This window comes from Rattus rattus, chromosome 1, assembly GCF_011064425.1.
Source record: "Rattus rattus isolate New Zealand chromosome 1, Rrattus_CSIRO_v1, whole genome shotgun sequence".
In the NCBI taxonomy this organism is placed as follows: domain Eukaryota; kingdom Metazoa; phylum Chordata; class Mammalia; order Rodentia; family Muridae; genus Rattus; species Rattus rattus.
In genome coordinates, this window is record NC_046154.1 from 100,996,425 (window position 1) to 101,017,358 (window position 20,934).

Sequence of the window (20,934 nt, forward strand, 5' to 3'; positions counted from 1 at the left end):
TTCCACTGGTGCTCTTACTAGGCTATTCATTGCTACCTATGAGGTTGGAGCCAGGGTCAGTCCATGTATAGTCTTTGGGTAGTGCCTTAGTCCCTGAAAGCTCTGGTTGCTTGGCATTGTTGTTCATATGGGGTCTCAAGCCCCTCCAAGCTCTTTCAGTCCTTTCTAAGATTCCTTCAACGGGAGTCCCGTTCTCAGTTCAGTGGTTTAATGATGGCATTTACTTATGTATTTGCTATATTTTGGCTGTGTCTCTCAGGAGAGATCTACATCCGGTTCCTGTTGCCTGCACTTCTTTGCTTCATCCATCTTATCTAGTTTGGTGGCTGTATATGTATGGGCCACATCGCATGTGGGGCAGGCTCTGAATGGGTGTTCCTTCTGCCTCTGTTCTAAACTTTGCCTCTCCATTCCCTCCCAAGGGTATTCTTGTTCCCCTTTTAAAGAAGGAGTGAAGCATTTGCATTTTGGTCATCCTTCTTGAGTTTCATGTGTTCTGTGCATCTAGGGTAATTTGAGCATTTGGGCTAATATCCACTTATCAGTGAGTGCATACCACGTGTGTTTTTCTGTGACTGGGTTACTTCACTCAGGATGATATTTTCCAGTTCCATCCATTTGCCTATGAATTTCATAAAGTCATCGTTTTTGATAACTGAGTAGTATTCCCTTGTGTAGATGTACCACATTTTCTGTATCCATTCCTCTGTTGAAGGGCATCTGGGTTCTTTCCAGCTTCTGGCTATTATAAATAATGCTGCTATGAACATAGTGGAGCATGTGTCTTTCTTATGTTGGGGCATCTTTTGGGTATATGCCCAAGAGAGGTATAACTAGGTCCTAAGGTAGTTCAATGTCCAATTTTCTGAGGAACCTCCAGACTGATTTCCAGAATGGTTGTATCAGTCTGCAATCTCACAGCAATGGAGAAGTGTTCCTCTTTCTCCACATCCTCGCAAGCATTTGCTGTCACCTGAGTTTTTGATCTTAGCCATTTTCACTGGTGTGAGGTGAAATCTCAGGGTTGTTTTGATTTGCATTTCCCTTATGACTAAAGATGTTGAACATTTCTTTAGGTGTTTCTCAGCCATTCGGCATTCCTCATCTGTGAATTCTTTGTTTAGCTCTGAACCTCATTTTTTAATAGGGTTATTTGTCTCCCTGCAGTCTAACTTCTTGAGTTCTTTGTATATTTTGGACATAAGCCCTCTATCTATTGTAGGATTGGTAAAGATCTTTTCCCAATCTGTTGGTTGCCGTTTTGTCCTAACAACAGTGTCCTTTGCCTTACAGAAGCTTTGCAGTTTTATGAGATCCCATTTGTCGATTCTTGATCTTAGAGCATAAGCCATTGGTGTTTTGTTCAGGAAACTTTCTCCAGTGTCCATGTGTTCGAGATGCTTCCCCACTTTTTCTTCTATTAGTTTGAGTGTATCTGTTTTGATGTGGAGGTCCTTGATCTACTTGGACTTAAGCTTTGTACAGAGTGATAAGCATGGATCGATCTGCATTCTTCTACATGTTGACCTCCAGTTGAACCAGCACCATTTGCTGAAAATGCTATCTTTTTTCCATTGGATGGTTTTGGCTCCTTTGTCAAAAATCAAGTGACCATAGATGTGTGGGTTTATTTCTGGGTCTTAATTTCTATTCCAATGGTTTATCTGTCTGTCTCTGTACCAATACCATGCAGTTTTTATCACTATTGCTCTGTAATACTGCTTGAGTTCAGGGATAGTGATTCCCCCGGAAGTCCTTTTATTGTTGAGGATAGTTTTAGCTATTCTGAGTTTTTTGTTATTCCAGATGAATTTGGAAATTGTTCTAACTCTCTGAAGAATTGGATTGGTATTTTGATGGGGATTGCATTGAATCTGTAGATCGCTTTTGGTAAAATGGCCATTTTTACTATATTAATCCTGCCAATCCATGAGCATGGGAGATCTTTCCATCTTCTGAGATCTTCAATTTCTTCTTCAGAGGCTTGAAGTTCTTATCATACAGATCTTTCACTTGCTTGGTTAAAGTCACATCGAGGTATTTTATATTATTTTGGATCTATTATGAAGGGTGTCGTTTCCCTAATTTCTTTCTCGGCTTGTTTCTCTTTTGTGTAGAGGAAGGCTACTGATTTATTTGAGTTAATTTTATACCCAGCCACTTTGCTGAAGGTATTTATCAGGTTTAGTAGTTCTCTGGTGGAACTTTTGGGATCACTTAAATATGCTATCATATCATCTGCAAATAGTGATATTTTGACTTCTTCTTTTCCAATCTGTATCCCTTTGATCTCTTTTTGTTGTCTGATTGCTCTGGCTAGATCTTCAAGAACTATATTGAATAAGTAGGGAGAGAGAGGGCAGCCTTGTCTAGTCCCTGAACTTAGTGGGATTGCTTCAAGTTTCTCTCCATTTAGTTTAATGTTAGCCACTGGTTTGCTGTATATGGCTTTTACTATGTTTAGGTATGGGCCTTGAATTCCTATTCTTTCCAGGACTTTTATCATGAAGGGGTGGTTGAATTTTGTCAAATGCTTTCTCAGCATCTAATGAAATGATCATGTGGTTTTTATCTTTCAGTTTGTTTATGTAATGGATCACGTTGATGGTTTTCCGTATATTAAACCATCCCTGCATGCCTGGGATGAAGCTTACTTGATCATGGTGGATGATTGCTTTGATGTGCTCTTGGATTCGGTTTGCAAGAATTTTATTGAGTATTTTTGCACCGATATTCATAAGGGAAATTGGTTTGAAGTTCTCTTTCTTTATTGGGTCTTTGTAATTACATTTTGTATAAGTGTAATTGTGGCTTCAGAGAAGGAATTTGGTAGTGCTCCATCTGTTTCAATTTTGTGGAATAGTTTGGATAGTATTGGTATGAGTTCTTCTATGAAGGTCTGATAGAATTCTGCACTGAACTCATCTGGACCTGGGCTCTTTTTGGTTGGGAGACCTTTAATGACTGCTTTTATTTCTTTAGGAGTTATGCAGTTGTTTAAATGGCTTATCTGTTCCTGATTTAACTTCGGTACCTGGTATCTGTCTAGGAAATTGTCCATTTCCTGCAGATTTTCAAGTTTTGTTGATTATAGGCTTTTGTATTAGGATCTGATGATTTTTTGAATTTCCTCTGATTCTGTAGTTATGTCTCCCTTTTCATTTCTGATGTTGTTAATTTGGACACACTCTCTGTGTCCTCTCATTAGTCTGGCTAAGGGTTTATCTATCTTGTTGATTTTCTCAAAGAACCAGCTTTTGGTTCTGTTGATTCTTTGTATAGTCCTTTTTGTTTCTACTTGGTTGATTTCAGCTCCGAGTTTGATTATTTCCTGCCTTCTAGGGTGTATTTGCTTCTTTTTGTTCTAGAGCTTTTAGGTGTGCTGTCAAGCTGCTGATATAGGCTGTCTCCTGTTTCTTTCTGCAGCACTCAGAGCTAGCTCTTAGCACAGCTTTCATTGTGTCTCATAAGTTTGGGAATGTTGTACCTTCATTTTCATTAAATTCTAAGAAGTCTTTAATTTCTTTATTTCTTCCTTGACCAGGTTATCGTTGAGTAGAGCATTGTTCAACTTCCATGTATATGTGGGCGTTCTTCCCTTATTGTTATTGAAGACCAGCTTTAGCCCGTGGTGGTCTGATAGGATGCATGGGATTATTTCTATCTTTCTGTATCTATTGAGGCCTGTTTTATGACCAATTATATGGTCAATTTTGGAGAAAGTACCATGAGGTGGTAAGAGGGAATATCCTTTTGTTTTAGGATAGAATGTTCTATAAATATTGTTAAGTCCATTTGCTTCATGACTTCTCTTAGTCTGTCTATGTCTCTGTTTAATTTCTGTTTCCATGATCTGTCCGTTGATGAGAGTGGGGTGTTGAAATCTCCTACTATTATTGTGTGAGGTGAAATGTGTGTTTTGAGCTTTAGTAAAGTTTCTTTTATGTATGTAGGTGCCCTTGTATTTGGAGCATAGATATTTAGGATTGAGAGTTTATCTTGGTGGATTTTTCCTTTGATGAATATGAAGTGTCCTTCCTTATCTTTTGGTTGAAAATCGATTTTATTTGATATTAGAATGGCTACTCCAGCTTACTTCTTCAGACCATTTGCTTGGAAAGTTGTTTTCCAGCCTTTCACTCTGAGGTAGTGTCTGTCCTTGTCTCTGAGGTGTGTTTCCTGTAAGTAGCAGAATGCAGGGTCCTCTTTGCATATCCAGTTTGTAAATCTATGTCTTTTTATTGGGGAATTGAGTCCATTGATGTTGAGAGATATTAAGGAATAGTGATTGTTGCTTCCTGTTATATTCATATTTGGATGTGAGGTTATGTTTGTGTGCTTTTCTTCTCTTTGTTTTGTTGCCAAGAAGATTAGTTTCCTGCTTTTTCTAGGGTTTAGCTGCCTCCTTATATTGGGCTTTACCATTTATTTACAATCCAGTAAGACAAAAGAATCCACTTTCGTTTCTTCTCTTCCTCTTGCTCCTTCTTTTGAGACCGTGTTTCTCTGTGTAGGCCTGGCTGTCCTGGAACTCCCTATAAGACCAGGCTGTCCTTGAACTCACAGAGATCTGTCTGCCTCTGACTCCCAAGCACTCGGATTAAAGTCATTCAACACAATGCCCAGATCAAAATCTGGTTTCTTTTAACAAAAGAAAATATTCATACAAATTCAATGAAAAAATAAGTGAAATATTTAAAAATAGAAAATTAAGCACATGAAAAGCTCAACATCTTTACTCCTCAAACAAGTACAGATTAAGAGCACAATACAATGTTAGTAATATCCAGTAGGCAGGCTGAAAGGAAAAAGATGGATGGTACCAAGACTTGGTAAAAACTGTCAGCTGGAACTCTCCCGCGTGGCTAATGGGAGGTGACTTGGCAACTTCACACACATGCAAACAGCAGTCCCACTCCTAGGCATAAGACAGAAATAATGGACACAAAGATTGTCTTTCTGAAGAAATTCTCCTAGTTTTTTCAGGATCGCCAGGTTCTTGAAAGCACAGCAGGCAAACAGGACTTGGGATTTTAGTTCTTTGCATCGCTGGACCACGACGTTACTTGAGTAGGAGTCTGTGCACACTGGTAGTTATAAGATGGAACAATCTTCAAAACAGTTGAGGATGGTCGTGGCAAATGCAAGCTGCTCAGTCTGCGACTTCCTAACCTGTCGGATGCTCGCTCAAAACGCTTACCAAGTTGTATCACTGGATAGAAGTGTTGGGTAAATTAAAAATATATTAACGTGTTCGGTCCCGCCGTCGCAAGAATAAACGATTTATTTGGAAAATACGTGTCAGTGGAGCTTTATTCGTTGACACAAGACATGGTAGCTACTTCATGGGCGGCCGCCCCGCGCGGTGACTGCGCCGTTGAAGGAGGCGAACACGCTAACAGGGGATGGGTCACGGGAACTTCAGCGTTTGTAGACAGTTGGCAAAACGGGGACCGCTAACGGCTGCGCGCTCTTGGCATTTAATTTTAAATCACCTACAAAACTAATCATTGGTATTGATGCTTCATAAATCAATCTCTGAATTGAAGATCTGATTGCGGAGAGGTATCTTTGAGGTAGCCAGACCTGATTTGAGGAAGACAAGAAGCTGTAACAGAAAACTCCAATGCACTGTAGAACCAGACACCGGCCACAGGTCTGTCCAAAACACTAATTAAATAACCTCCAGGGATTGTTGGTCCTCAGGTACAAAATCAGAGTCCAGACTTAATTCTGCTGAGTTCCCTTCAAACTCTAAGATCTTGTCAGAGAACACCACATTCCCTCTACATACATGGTGTGGTAAGCTTGCTGGTTTTGTTGGACTCCCAACAGTGGGAGAGAGGGGTGTCTCTGATTCTTTTGCCTGTTCTTGGGATCCTTTTCCTCTTACTGAGTTGCCTCATTCAGTCTTGTGCCTAGTCTTATTGTATCTTGTTATGCTGTGTTTGTTGGTCTCCCTGGGAGGCCTGCTCTTTGCTCAAGGGAAACAGAGGAGAGTAGAGTTGGGGAAGAAGTGGGGGAGGGGTGGAACCGGGGAGTGGAGGGAGGGGAGGCTGAGGCCAGAATGTATGATATGAGAAAATAATAAATTAATTTTTTAAAAGTGACTTGCCCCTAGAGATATTGCAGGAGTGGAGGTTGTGTCACATGTGTGTCAGTAGGTGGCAGAGAGAAGAGAGGCTATGCCCATGCTACTGACCTGAGCTATGAGTATTGGAATGATTTGGTAGCCTAAAATTCCCTGGGGGGGGGGGGGGAGCAAGTCTGAGAATACCACCGGTCTAGTGACAGGCAGGCCCAGATGGGTTCCCAGGATGGGCAGCAAGTCAGAGACTAGAAGAACCCCACCCAGAACCACGAGCCCTGGGTGGGAGTAAGCCTGAGACTGAGCACCCTAACAAGGGGCTGCTCTAGCAGGCCAGGCAAGGAGCAAGCCCAAGATGACCATCAGTCTGGCACCATGGGGCTTGGACAGGGAACTAGCCTGAGATGACCACCAGTCCCATGATGCACAGGCCTTCAGGGAGCAAATGATGCTGGAGATGAGCCCTGCCCAGCTCTATAATGCACAAGCACTCCTGGGGTCACTATTGAGTCTACTCCTGAGACAACCCCAGACACTCAGAGATCCTGGTCACCACTCAGAGGAGCAAGTAAGTGGTAGAGAAATGGAAGAGAAGAGAAACAGAAGGATGTGGCGGCACATTGAAGAGAGGCAGAACTGTAGACTTGAAGGTAGTGAGGAACAGTCTGATGTGAGTGACTGGGGATTGATGTCTCCTGGGACCAAGGTGGGGTCCTGGCCTGTGCTGACATCAGGGGCCATATCTGGCTCACAGCCCTTCAGCAACAGGGGTCTGTTACCACTGATGACCAGGTAGATGTCCCTGGTCTGGGCTGCTGCCTGGGGACATGATATCTAAGGACTGTGCAGAACTGGCAGCACCCCTCACCTGGGTATCATGAGAGAGCTAGCCCTGGAAATATGAGCGCAGGAGAGCTATCCTGCCCCGAGCCAGCTTCCGTTCTTTGGAAAACAGGCCCTGCACATTGTGGGGGTTGCAGTTCAGCAGGCCCTGAGGATATAAGTATAGGACAGCTAGCACTACTACTCATCTCCCATGCAATGGTGAGGACAAGGGATAAATAAGCTCCTTCCTTCTTACCCTTCACCATCTGAAGCAAGTGGGCGACCTGACCCAAGGGTCAGGAAAGCAAGACAGTTGGCCCTGCTCCTCACCCGCTGCAGCACTTGGGAGAGCAGGCCCTGCACCTCATCTGGGCAGCAGGGTAGAGCTGACCCCAACAGTGGGGACATGGATGAGCCAGCCCCAGTGGGTTGAGCGTAGAAGAGCTGGCCTCCCAGCTTGTCTGCTGAGGGGCAGTGTTGGCAAGGGAGCGATGCCCTCCCATGCACACACTCTAACTTTGCTACCTATGGCAGGCATGAGAGCTGGCCCTGGGGTCATGAGAGCAGAAGAGCTGGTCCTGCCCCTCACCTGGGCACTTGGGAGAGCAGGCCCTGAGCTTCACCTGGGTGGGCAGCACAGTAGAGCTGGCCCTTGATGTGTGGCTGCAAATGAGGCTGCCCAAGGGCATGAGAGCAAGAGAGCCAGCCCTGCCTCCTGTCTGCTGAATGGTGGCTCTGAAGGAGAGGCTCCCTCCTCCTCTCCCTTGTCCCTTACCATCTATGAAAGGCTGAAGAGCTGGCCCTGGGGTCATGAGAGTGGGAGAAGTGGTCATGACCCTTATGGGCTACGACACTCTGGAGAGTGAGCCCTTTACCTCACCTGGGAAGCAGGATAGAACTGGCCCTAGTTGGGTGGTTAGCTGGTGAACCAGCCCCAAGGATGTGAGAGGGGGAGATCTGGCAGGTTGACCAGCTCAGATAACCTCTCAAGCCCAGATCCAAGACTTTGAATTGGCCCACCCAACACCTACCCTATAGATGAACGGCTGGAGTGCATGAAGGAGCAGGTCCTACAGATCCAAAGCTGCAGGATCTCCATGAGACAGGGCAACAGCAAGATATCCAAGAGGAGTCCCAGTGAGGATCCAGTAGTAATAGAGTTGCAGGAGCCAGAGGCCCAACACCAGACCAGTGAGTCATTGCAATGAGCATTTGCAAGAAAACGTGTGGACAAAAGGATGTATTGTGGGACACACTGAGACACACTACAATTTCTTTTTTCTCTGTTGGGGAGATATTGTAAGGGTGGAGGACAAGTCTGAAGGGAGGGGGAGATGAGTGGGATTGGGGTACATGATATGAAATTCACAAAGAACCAATAAAAAGTTTAAAAGTATTTACCATGGGATAAGAGAAAGAAAGGAATGAGCAGGAAACAGACTCAGCAGGTAAAAGCACTTGCTGAACTAGGTTGATGGCTTGAGTTTCATCCTCGGAACCCACAGTGAAAGGAGAACTTGGTCTGTTGTCCATTGACCTCTGCAGACACAGGGTAGCACTCAATCCTCGAATACTTGCTTGCATGCACATGCATGTACACACCTGTGAAAGTGCACATGCGCGCACACACACAACAAATCATAACAATAAAAATTAGAAAGCAATAAATAAAAATTATTGAAATGCAATAGTAAACAAAAGTAAAAATTAAATCAATATATTTTTGCCTATCCAATTAGAAAATAGCTCTAGATCTTAATATTTTTCTAATAACCAAATAATATAGCTAGAATTGAAGATATAGAGAAAAAAATCATCACCTATAATTCTACCAGACAAAGAGTAACTGTCAATATTTCTTTTGAGGCAAGGTCTGACTGTATAGCCCATGTTATGTGCATGTCCTTGAACTCACCATGATCCACTCGTCTCAGCCTGTGCACTGGGGATTAGAGTGCAACTACCACACTCAGCCCCTGATAACACTTAACCAGAGTCCTTCACAAACCATGATCTCCTGCTGCATCTTCTTTATTTTAAATCAGAGATGATTATCTCTTCCCGGGTTTGTGTCATCATAACTTAACCAGCTCCCTGTAGGGGACAATATTGTTATAAGTAATGCAGAACAACCATCCCCAAATAGATGGTTTGCCTTTCTAGGAGTGCAATGGCTAGTGTGTGCATATCTGATTATGCTTATGATAACCTTTGTCGAACTGTCTCTGCAAGTACAAGGCACTCTTCCACCAGCTCCGTCTGAGTCATACATGCTCACCAACACGCAGTACAACTGCTTCAACTTTGGCCAGACCGATGAATGGACCTGTCTCCCATGGAGATCTGTAAACTGCCTCATGGCTACCTAGTGTTCTCAATTCTTTCCCTGCCTATAATAGTTCTATCATTGCCCATTTTTCCATTGGTCATTGGTGAGAGTGAAAAAGAAGAGACCTTACGTAGAGATGTTCAAATGAGTATATCAGTTGATAAGTAGATAGGCAGAATGTTGCCTTCTGGAGGGATCTAGGCTGGAGATCGGATTTAGGAGTCATGAAGGAACACATAGGCCACTTAGGCACTTTAATAAGACTCCCCGATGGTTGTGCATGAACACAAAGTTTAGAGTCAAACTTAGGAGCACATTAATATCCAAGAGGTAAGAAACAGAGACAGAGTAAGGGGAAACGTAGGACTCCTTGTTCAAAATGCAGAAGACAATAGTTAAAACTGTATGGAGCACTTCCCACATGCTCTCCCTCTTGCTGTCCTCATAGCTTTCATTTGCTATTTAATGCCATTCCAAGAAATACACTTTTGAATTTTTAGCACAGTTTTATCATTTGTCTTCATATTGTGTTAACGTTTAAAATTTTATGGCATATAATTTACACATAATAAATTTGCCCATCTAAAGTATTTTCAGAGTTGTGCAATGACTTCCACAATCTAATTTTAAAACCTTTCCATCATCCAAGAAAGCAACACCCTCAGTTCCATTAATATTTCCAATTAGTTCCTTTTCTACCCCCAGGTGATCACTAATCCTTCTTTCTCTGTATTTTGTTCGTTTGGATACATTGAATAAACTGACTCACTATATATCGTCTTTCCTACACCTATTATTAATACAAATATTAGAATATTTAACCTATATGTGTTATTTATCCTATATATTATTTATTTTGTGAAATAATAAAGTTCGCTGGTGGCTCATCTCTGGAGGGTCCTTCTAGCTAGATAGGGGAGACAAGAGACCTTGTTACAAACAAAGTAAAAGACAAGGACTGACCCCAGCTTGTCCTTCTGACCTCCGCATGGACGCTGTGGCACGCATGCACCAACAGTCACATACACGAGCATGCACATCATACAAACAAGCCACGACGCAAGCTGTCATAGCGAAACCACTTCAGGCTCCAGTACATGGAGTAGCAGAATCCGAGCAGTGCATATTTAAATAGCAGACAGCATTTAATATAATCAGAGAACTGGTGAATTAGTTTGAAAATTAAGTTATATTTGAAAAAATGATTAGTAAACGCATTTGAAAAAGAGCAGAAGGAAAATCTAGAAATTCAAACCATCAGCTTTGAAACCGGAACCTTAATGGTTTCTTTAACAACACATTAGACACAATGCAAAGGAGGCGCAAAGAACTAGAAGATGGATCTAAGTGAATGGAGAATGCAGTACAGAGCAGTAGTTGCAAGGGGGAAATGCAAAGCGGGGGCTGGAGAGCCTGAATGTGGATACATGACTGGTGTGTGTTGGATTGGAATTCTCTAATAGAGTCAGAACCTTACCAAAGTGGGATGCCATTGTTAGTATAGAGAAACCCGACAAGAGATACAAAGTTTCTGCATGAAAGAGAACTCAGCCCCAGATGGCTTCCCCAGAGAGGTCTACCCATCACAAAACCCATTTCAACGTGTGTGGAAACCTTTCCATGTTCAAACATAAGGGGCCACTTTATAACCTGCCTTCCCATGTTCCGAGGAAGAGATAGGCATGATTCTAAAACAGGAAAAGGACTAGCAAAAGTCAGGCTAGTTTCGACCAATAGTGTGGAAGCATAGTACTTAGTTCAATGTTAGAACAAAACGTAATTCTTCTCATCAAAAGGGGGAAAATAATGCAACTATCTTGATGAATGAAAATGATGAATAAATTAATATCTCTTTGGGTTTTTTCTAAAAAGTAGTAATATAAGATATAAGTGGGCTTACTCAACCTGATAGAGATTTCGACAAGTATACTCTCAGAAGTCCTCATGACACATAAACTCTGACAGTTTCCCTTTGCCATTGATCTGTGACAGCCACCTATTATAACCACCCCAAGAAAATACTGCAGTCAAAAACCCAAACTGGTACAGGAAGGCAGGAAGAGAAGCAAATTATTTGATGATTAGCTAAGAAAAGCTGGAACTGTCACTTTTTGCACATGCTGAAATCCAAAGCAATTTTCAGGTAAATCATTAGAACTAAAAATAATATTAAGCCGATTTATAATATTAAGCCAATGACGTTTTTATTACAGACAAAACCCAATCTTTAGAATGCTCATCACGTCTTAAAATTCATTTTTATCTTACGTGTGTGTTTTGCCTGCATATGTGTCTGTGTGCCAAGTGCTTCCCTAATGCCCGTAGAGGCCAGACAAGGGTGTAGGATACACTGGAACTGGAGTTACGGATGGTTGTGAGCCACCATGTGGTTGCTGGGAACTGAGCCTGGGTCCTCTATAAGAGCAGTTAATGCTCCTTGATTTTAGCCTCTGAAACCATGAGCTAATCAATTTCTGTTCGTTATAATGCATTCAGTTTGTGACAATCTGAGATGACAGCACAAAATTTATGCAAAAAAAATAAAAGGAAAAAAGAAAAGAAAAATGTTTCTATTTTACATGACACCTAAAACCAATTGCAGGTAAGCTAAGAGGCAATTCTGTGGAAGACAGAATTGAAACATTTCTGAAGAAAATGCAAGAGATGCCCTGGTCATCTTGAAAAGAGAAAACCATGAACCGGACTTAAGGGACATGGCTATTAGAAGAAAAGTTTGACAAATGTGACTGCATTGAAGATAAGGTTGTCTGTTCATTGCTAGAACCACAGAGATGGTAAAAAGAAGAATGGGAGACAGTGTCTAAAGCCACATAACTCAAAGAATTAATATCTAGACTCTACAAAGAACTATTGTAAGAGAGAAAGGAAGGCATGGAGTTGAGTGGGTAGGGCGTTGGGGAGGATCTAGAAGGAGTTAGGGGAGGGGAAAAACATAATCAAAATATATAGATTATATTTCAAGAAAATAGGTAGATGAGAAGAACTGCTGTAAACCAACAAAAAGAAAACTTAAGAGGGATATAAACAACGTGTCTTAATAAGCAGCTCACAGATGAGAAACTATGAAAATATGTTCTGCTCCTTACTTAGTGGGAAAATAAGTTAAAAAACCAATTAAGAAGAAAAAGCAAAAAGGAAGAAAAACCAATCACAAGATTAGCAACAGTTCTACCCTCTGCTGTATGAAGCATGGTGAGCTTGAGAAACAATCAGAAATCTTACACACTACTAATGAGAGTGGGATCTGGAATAACTACTTAGGGAGCAATTTGGCAGTGTTTCTATTTTTGAAGAGTTACTTACCAGATGACCAGCAAGGTCAATCTCAAATAGAGATCATGGAAAAAAGTCTTGGAGGTTCATAATAAAAATTATGCATTTGTACACTTGTTCTGCCCCCATTTATAACTGCTAAAAACCACGAGCACAAATGTCATCACAGCAATGGCTTATGGTTTGTTCATACAATAGAGTACTTCAGAATAATGAAAATGAATGCTACACACACATAATGACATGGAGAAATACTTAATTTGTGGTGAAGCAAAAGTAAAATTTATCTACAATAGGTCTATTTGAGTCTAGATTGAAATATGTCCACTGGGTTACATGTCTGTCTTATGAATATAACAAAGCATGGAAAAAATAATTTTAGTGGATGATAAATGTAATAGCTATTCTTGGTTGTCAACTTAACTACATCTGGAATTCGCTAAACCCCAAGGCACTGAAGAGTCACTTTGAGTCCAATCTTTTGAGGTGGGAAGGTCCACCTTTTATCTGGGCCACACCTTCTGCTGGCAGTCTATGTAAAGGACATGGAAAAGGGAAGCTCACTCTCTGCCTGCTTGCTCCCAATCTTGCTGATGAGAGAATCTTTGCTGGCATTAGAGCCTACTTCTTTGGGATTCTGGCATAAACTGAAGACCAGCTGAGACATCCAGCCTCGTGCACTGAACAACTACTGGATTCTTTGACCTTCTGGTGGTAGACAGCCATGACTAGCTGTACCACAGCATGCAAACCATTCTAATAAATCCCCTTTGTGTAATTTATACTTTATATTCATATTTTATATATTTATAAATCTCCCTTATATTCCAATTTGCCAACACCTACAGTTACTGGCGCTTTCCCAGGAGCTTGCAGAGTACTGAAAGCCCATGGTGTGAACTGTTTTACAAACTTAAGGAAATAAATGCCTTTGGTTATCCCGAGTCATCAATGTGATGCTTCGATGAGTCTGTATGTAAAACTGCTGACGATATGTGGCGAAATAAAGAAAACGATGATGCCGGTTGGTTGCTCCTAGCATCTCTAGGTGAACTGACAAAGGAGAAAAAAGAGCTCCTTGATAGAATTAACCAAGTTCTAGCATCTCAGAATATGGTGAAGGACAACAATGAGCTCAACGGTAAAGCTGGCCAGCTCTAGACCTGCATAAACTGTCTGAAGGTTTCTATGTGCCCTGGAAGAAAGTCTTCTCACCGGCAGCCACAGAGCTCAAGTTGAGGAACATCCAGCCAAAGCCTTCATTATAAGGTTGGCTGATTTACAGTGAAATTCAAATCCCAGCCTCGGAGGCTGTTAGTAGTTAATGTAAGGGCGTTGTTTCATTAATGGGGTAGGGGTGATTCCTATAACTTGGGGTGGAGATACATGGGAGAAGCTGAGACCTCTGAACCTCAGATTCTCAAGGGTTTAATCTCACCTAAGGAAGAAGTCCCTCTATCCTTAACGGAAGATGTACTCCCACCCTCATTCCCTGAAATACTGTCTTTTCCACCTTTGGCTGAGGAAATTAATTCTTCATTGTCTGCTAAACCATCAGTGACTTTCTCTGAAGAAGATGCCAGGCAAGATATTACTGCTGCTCCTCGGGGCCCACCTACAGTTGCCTCTACACATATGACCAGACTTAAGGCTAACTGGGTTCCTATAGGGGAGGTAGGAAGTATATATAGTCCATGAGGAGTTACGCTACACTGCTAAAGAACTTAACAAGTTTGCTAATTGATTTAAGCAGACATCTGGGGACTGTGAATGGGAATGGACTTCAAAGGTGTGGGATAATGGTGAAAGGAACATAAACCTGAGTCAGGATGAGTTTATTGACATGGGCCCAGTGAGTAGAGGTCCTAGGTCTAAGGTGGAAGCTCTCATAGTTTCAAAAAAAAAAGTGTCAACAGCTTGAATAGTTGGCAAAGCTTTTGCCAAAGATAGACTCCTGAAAAGGAATAGGAGATACCTGATATCCCTTGGCTTAGTGTTGATGAAGAGATTTTTTTTAAGGTTCAGGAAAATTGAAAAGCTAGATCCCGAGTGCCTACACAGTATAAAACATAATGTCCACCATGAGAAGGTCCAGAAGACATGGCCTGCACTAATCCTATAAGATGCAAGATGTGAGGAGGAAACAGAACGTTTGAAAAGCTTTGTTGTTGCCCTTTTCCTTGTACCAGACCTTAGTGGGAGAACCTGTTACTCGAATGTATGAATTAAATGCAAAGGGTTTAGTTGGAACCCGGAAGTGGCAGGAGCCAGGTGACTGCACTGAATCACCAAATTCAAGGTGAGAATAGCTGTCATAGTGGGTAGACAAAGAAATGCTCATAATGGCCTTACCCCTTAGTGATTTTTATAGTGGGTGTTTTATGTAGATGACTTACAGTGGATGACCTTTGGGGTTAGCTAGTCAATCATGGTGTTTCCAGGCATGAAATAGATTAGAGCCTGGTATACTCTGTTTAATCTGTATAAGTGGGAAAAATCCCAAACAATTGTAAGAAAGGCCACTTTGGATTGTAGCCAACGGAAATCTCAGCCCATGAAACAATGTCCACACTTGAGTCAGTTTACATACCCAGAACCCCTTGAATGAATGAATGAATGAATGAATGAATGAATATATGTTCCCCTGAAGGAGGATCTTGATAAAATAACTAAGAGTTTTAATGTTAACCTTTCTCTAGTCATTCTCTAGAGATACCTGTGGTGGTTTGACTATGCTTGGCCCATGGGAAGTGACACTATTAGGAGGTGTGGACTAGTTGGAATAGATGTGACCTTGTTGGAGGAAGTGTGTCACTGCGGGTGTAGACTTTGAGGTCCTAGGCTCAAGCTCCACTCAGGGTAGGGGATAGTCTCTCCTGGTTGCCTTCAGATCAATATGTAGAACTCTTGGCTCCTCCAGAACTATGTCTGCTAGCCTGATGCCAAGCTTCCAGTCATGGTGATAATGGACTGAACCTCTGAAATTATAAGCAAGCCCCAATTAGATGTTGTCCTTTTTTTAAGAGTTGCCTTGGTCATGGTGTCTCTTCACAGTAATAAAACCCTAAATAAGACAGTACCTGTGGCCTTTTACAAAGGTAACTGTATACTGGGGGATGGATAATTTCTAGGGTCTATTGGATACTGTTTTTGAGCTGACACTGACTCTAAGAGGCCCCAAGAAACATTATGGCCCTCAGGTTAAAGTAGGGGCTTATGGGAATCAAATTATTAATGGAGTTTGGGCTAGCTCTAACTCACAGTAGGTTTACTGGGTTCCCAAATCCACCCTGCAGTTGTTTCCCTAGCCCCAGGATGTACAATTGGGATCGATGTACTTAGAAGTTGGCAGAATGAGCACACTGGTTTCCTGACCTGTTGAGTAAGGGCTTTTACCACTGCAAAGGCCAAATGGAAGCCTTCAGAGTTGCCTGTGCCAGGGTAAATAGTGAATAATAACAGTATCACTTCCAAAGAGAAACCACAGAAATTTATGGTACCATCAAGGACTTGAAAGATGCAAGAACAATGGTTCCCACCATATCTTTCTTTAACTCTCCGATCTGGCCAGTGCAGAAGACAAGTATAAAATGGAGGATGACATTGACTAAAACTCAATCAAGTAGTGACTCCAGTTACAGATGCTGGATACAGCATTGGTGTCCTACTTGAGCAGATTGACACATCGCCTGGTCCATGGTACGCCGCTATTGATCTACAAAGTGCCCTTTCCTCAGCTCCATCCCTAGAGACCACTAGAAGCAATTTGCTCTTAGTTGACAAGGCCAGCAGTTTACCTTTACAGTTTTACCTCAAGGATATATTAACTTCTCAGCCCTGACTTAATTCAAAGGGTTCTTCTTCATCCGTTTCTTCCACAAAGCATAACATTGGTTCACTGCACTGATGACACTGTGCCCATGTACTTAGTGAGCAGGAAGTAGCAACCTCTTCGACTTGTTGGTAACCTGTGAGTCACAGGATGGGAAATAAATCTAACCAAAATGTAAGGGTTTCCCACCTCAGGAAAACCCTAGGAGTCCAGTGGTGACACATGTGATATTCCCTCTAATGTGTGGAAGGATAAGTTATTGCATCCCGCCTCCACCACCAAGAATGAAGTAATTTAGTGGAAGATTTTGGACTCTCCTAGACAGCACATTCCTCCTTTCTGTTACCTTATCCATGTACCAGGTGACTCAGAAAGCTGCTAGCTTTGAGTGGGACCTGGAACAGGAGAAAACCCTTCAACATATCCAGGCCACTGTGCAGGCTGCTCTACCACTTGGACCATGTGATCCAGCAAACCCAAAGTTGATGTTACCGACAGATAGGGATGTTGTTTGGAGCATTTGACAGGTGTATCACAGAAGAGACCTTTAAGAATTCGGAGCAAGTCTTTATTATGATCTGCAGACAACTATTCTCCCTTTGAGAGACGGCTCTTGGCCTGATATTAGGCCTTAATGAAAACTGAACATTGGACAATGGGCTATCAAGTTACCATGTGATCTTGAGCTGTGTATTAAGTAGATATTATGTATTAAGTATGGTGTCAAGTCATAAAGTAAGACATATACAGCAACAAGTGTGGGGGGGGAGATATCACAGAAATATAATATATATATATATGTATATATATATTTATATACACACATTTATTTATATATAAATGATATAGATAGATAGATAGATCGATAGATCGATAGATAGATCGATAGATCGGTCGATAGATAGATAGATAGATAGATAGATAGATAGATAGATAGATAGATAGATAGATAGATAGATAGATAGAGATAGATAGTTGGGCCTGAGCAGGTCCTGAAGACACAAGCGAATTGCATGAAGATGTCACCCAAATACCTATCTATGGTTTTTACTACATTACACTGCCATTTGATGCCAAGCATGCACTTCTAGCCTCATAAAGTATTCCCTGTGATTGGTTGTCAGAGGAAGAGAAGAGTAGGACCTGGTTTACTGATGGGTCTGCACATTATGCTTGCACCATCCAGAAGTGAACAGTTGTAGCACTACAACCCTCTCTGGGATAACCCTGAAAGACACTAAAGAAGTGAAATCTTCACAGTGGGCAAAACCCTGGGCAGTGCACATGGTCATTTTGTTTGGAAGGATAAGTGGCCGGAGGTGTGACTGTTCACTAATCCATGGGCTGTAGTCAAAGGATTGGCTGGATGGTTAGGGGCGTGGAAAGAACATGATTGGAAAATTGATGAGCAACATATCTGGGGAAGAAATATGTGAATGAGTCCTGCAAATGGGCAAAGGATGTGAAAGATATGTGCGTCCCACGTAAATGCTTATCAAAAAGGAGGAGTTCAATAATCAAGTGGATAGGATGACCCATTGTATGGAGCATGAGCCTGTTCCCCAGCCATTCCTGTTACTGCCCAATGCACCCATGGGAAAAGTGGCTATGACAGCAGAGATGGAGGTTACATATGACCTTGATGCTAGCCAAGGCTGACCTGGCTACAACTACTGCTGAGTGCCAAATCTGTCAACAGTAGAGGCCAGCAATGAGCCTCAGATTTGGCACAATTCCCCAGGGTGATCAGCCAGAAATCTGGTGGCAGATTGACTACATTGGACCACTTTCTCTTTGCCCTTCTTGGGGTAGATACTTATTCTGACTATGAATTTGGTTTTCCTGAACATAATACTTCTGGCTACTCTTGGTTGTCAACCTGACTACATCTAGAACCAAGTAAAATCCAAAAATGGAGGACATACCTGTGAAAGAGTTTTGCTTAATTTGAAGGTAGATCCACCTCTAATCCAGATCTTTGAGGTAGAAAGACTTTTGCCTTTAATCCAGATCTTGCGGCAAGAAGATACACCTTTAATCTGGGCACATCTTATTCTTGGAAGCTTATATTAGGGCATGAAAGAAATTCCTCTTTGCCTGCTTGCCCTCCATTCTTTCTCTGGCATTAAAGCCTACTTCTTCGGGACTCCAGCATATACTAAATATCTCCTGAGATATCCAGCCTTGTGGACAGAACTTCTTGGACTTCCCATTGGTAGACAATCACTGTTGGACTAGCTGAACCACAATCTGTAAGCGAATCTCTCTCTCTCTCTCTCTCTCTCTCTCTCTCTCTCTCTCTCTCTCTCTCTCTCTCATAGATAGATAGATAGATAGATAGATAGATAGATAGATAGATAGATAGATAGATAGATAGATATAGATATAGATATATAGTTATATGAATGAGACCACAAACAAATTACAAATTTTAGAAGATGACTAAGTGGCCTGTGGATAAAGCAAGAGGATGGGATAGAAAAGGCACACAGAGCCCTTTAAAGATATGGATGGTAGTTCTTTATTTCTAGCTGGATGGCAAGTATACTGGATATTGATAGTTTATGGAAAGTTTGACAATTGTGTGTGTGTGTGTGTGTGTGTGTGTGTGTGTGTGTGTGTGTGTGTGTGTGTGTAACATTTGAGACCTGATTTCTGTCAAAGAATATCTATTGGTATGTGAAAATATATGACATATTAGGTTAGACTTGCAAATCTATAGTAACAAAAACATGATTTCAATACTTTATTTAAAAATGAGAATAGAAAAGCCAGGCGTGATGATGTACACTTATCATCAACACTTAGGACAGAGAAGCAGGAAGGTCATAAACTCAAGTTCATCCTGAGCTCTCTCTCTCTCTCTCTCTCTCTCTCTCTCAAAAATGTATTAACTAGAATAGAAAATCATAAAATCTATGGTTGCAACTCCACATAAATTATAGCAAGAGAAAATAGAAAAGACTTGATTTTTAGCTTAATTTTTCTTCATTTTCATTCCCATTAATATTCTGTGCCAAAAATTAAATGATGCAATTAAAAGAGAAAAAATCTGATGCTCTGTGCAAGTCTCTGTCGATACAATTTGGACCAGAACCTAAATAACCAAGGTACAAACATTTACCTGGGACAGTTAGTGCCGAAGTGTCCAAGGGCAAAGTCAACCTCTCAACTGGGACACTAGACAACCTTTCTTTGTACAGCACTTAAAATAGTCCTGAAGCCTCCTGCACCCCTGCTAACTTAAATACAATCCTAGTAGCCACAGTTATAGCACCTGCAAGGACCCTGCCCCCCAATCCTTCCTCGGCCAAGCCTGTAACCAAATGACCTCTTTCTGTAAAACAATGCATTTAGGGCTAAGGAAAAGTCTCTGACTCTTTGTTAGAGGGACTAAGAAGTGGGAGTATGCTTTAAAGAGACTCTACTAGGACCCATTTGACTTGCAAACAAAATTATTCTTACTGTTAGGCATTGAAGTGCCCTAGATAACTCAGAGTCACTCAGATACTTAATCTCAGTCATCGAATAGAGATAATTGAAATATTTCTCAGAGACATAAAAACGAAGCAAGGTACATCAATGCTTTCTGCTGTACCTGTACAAATATCTAGATTTGAGAAAGAACAAAAAAAAAAGTGGGAATTATTGATTGTGCTAGGACTCTAAATCACAACTGAAGCCTCATGCCATCAAACTTAGAAAAAAAAATCAATACTGCTGTGTTGAAGTTGAGAATAAATTAGAGACATGTAAAAGTCTGGAATAACAATATGCTATAAAAATTACTGATATAAAAATATGCCATTTAACAAATTTGATACTACAGAGGCATAAAATTCTACATGTAGTCTGGAAGCGACCATGCGAACATAAGGAGGCAGCTGGGGTGATGCCAGCATGGTTAATTCAGAAAGAGACTCAAATTTATAACTGGTTGGGTTTAATTTCTGTTTTAAAGATAAATCACATGCCAGAAATCTATATACTTTAAAAATGTTTTCAACTGATATTTAAAGGTAAAAACTGGACAATATAAAAAATATATTTTCAGTAAATATCTCCCCTCTTCTCTCCCTCAAATCTCGGAATGCCAACATTTGTACACACATTATGCATCTACACACATCCATATTCATTTGTACATTGTAGGTTTCGGCAACGAACGATTCTAGGTTATGAACTATAATATATACATTAAGAAACATTGCAATAATTTAAAAAAAATTAGTTGTGCCATTTTGGTGTTTAAAGAATGTTCAACAATTTTAAAAGAAATATATTTATGAAAAGTTGGAAAAGAAGCCCAAGTTGATTGACAGTTTGGAGTTTGTGTTTCCACCATCTGATTATAGCCAAAATGCAAATGGGATTAAGTTCTGAGAGACAGGAATCTGTGGTGTGTCTGCAGCTTATTAGAGTCTTCTCTCTAGGGACCAGGAGCAAGGTCATCAGGGGCGACCTTGAGGCGTCTTCTCTCAGTATGAAGGAGGAAGAAATAATCTTATCCCAAGGTGGTCCACTGATGGAGTCATTGGAAAGCAGGATTGTGAATTTGTTTTGAGA

The 20,934-nt window shown here is 41.3% G+C and overlaps 1 non-coding gene across 1 annotated transcript; it reads left to right on the forward strand.

Moving 5' to 3' along the window:
• The first annotated feature begins 6,110 nt into the window (after positions 1-6,110).
• On the forward strand, positions 6,111-6,242 carry LOC116890551. Its single transcript, XR_004386726.1, has one exon. It is a non-coding gene; the product is annotated as a small nucleolar RNA SNORA17 (small nucleolar RNA).
• Positions 6,243-20,934: the final 14,692 nt, after the last annotated feature.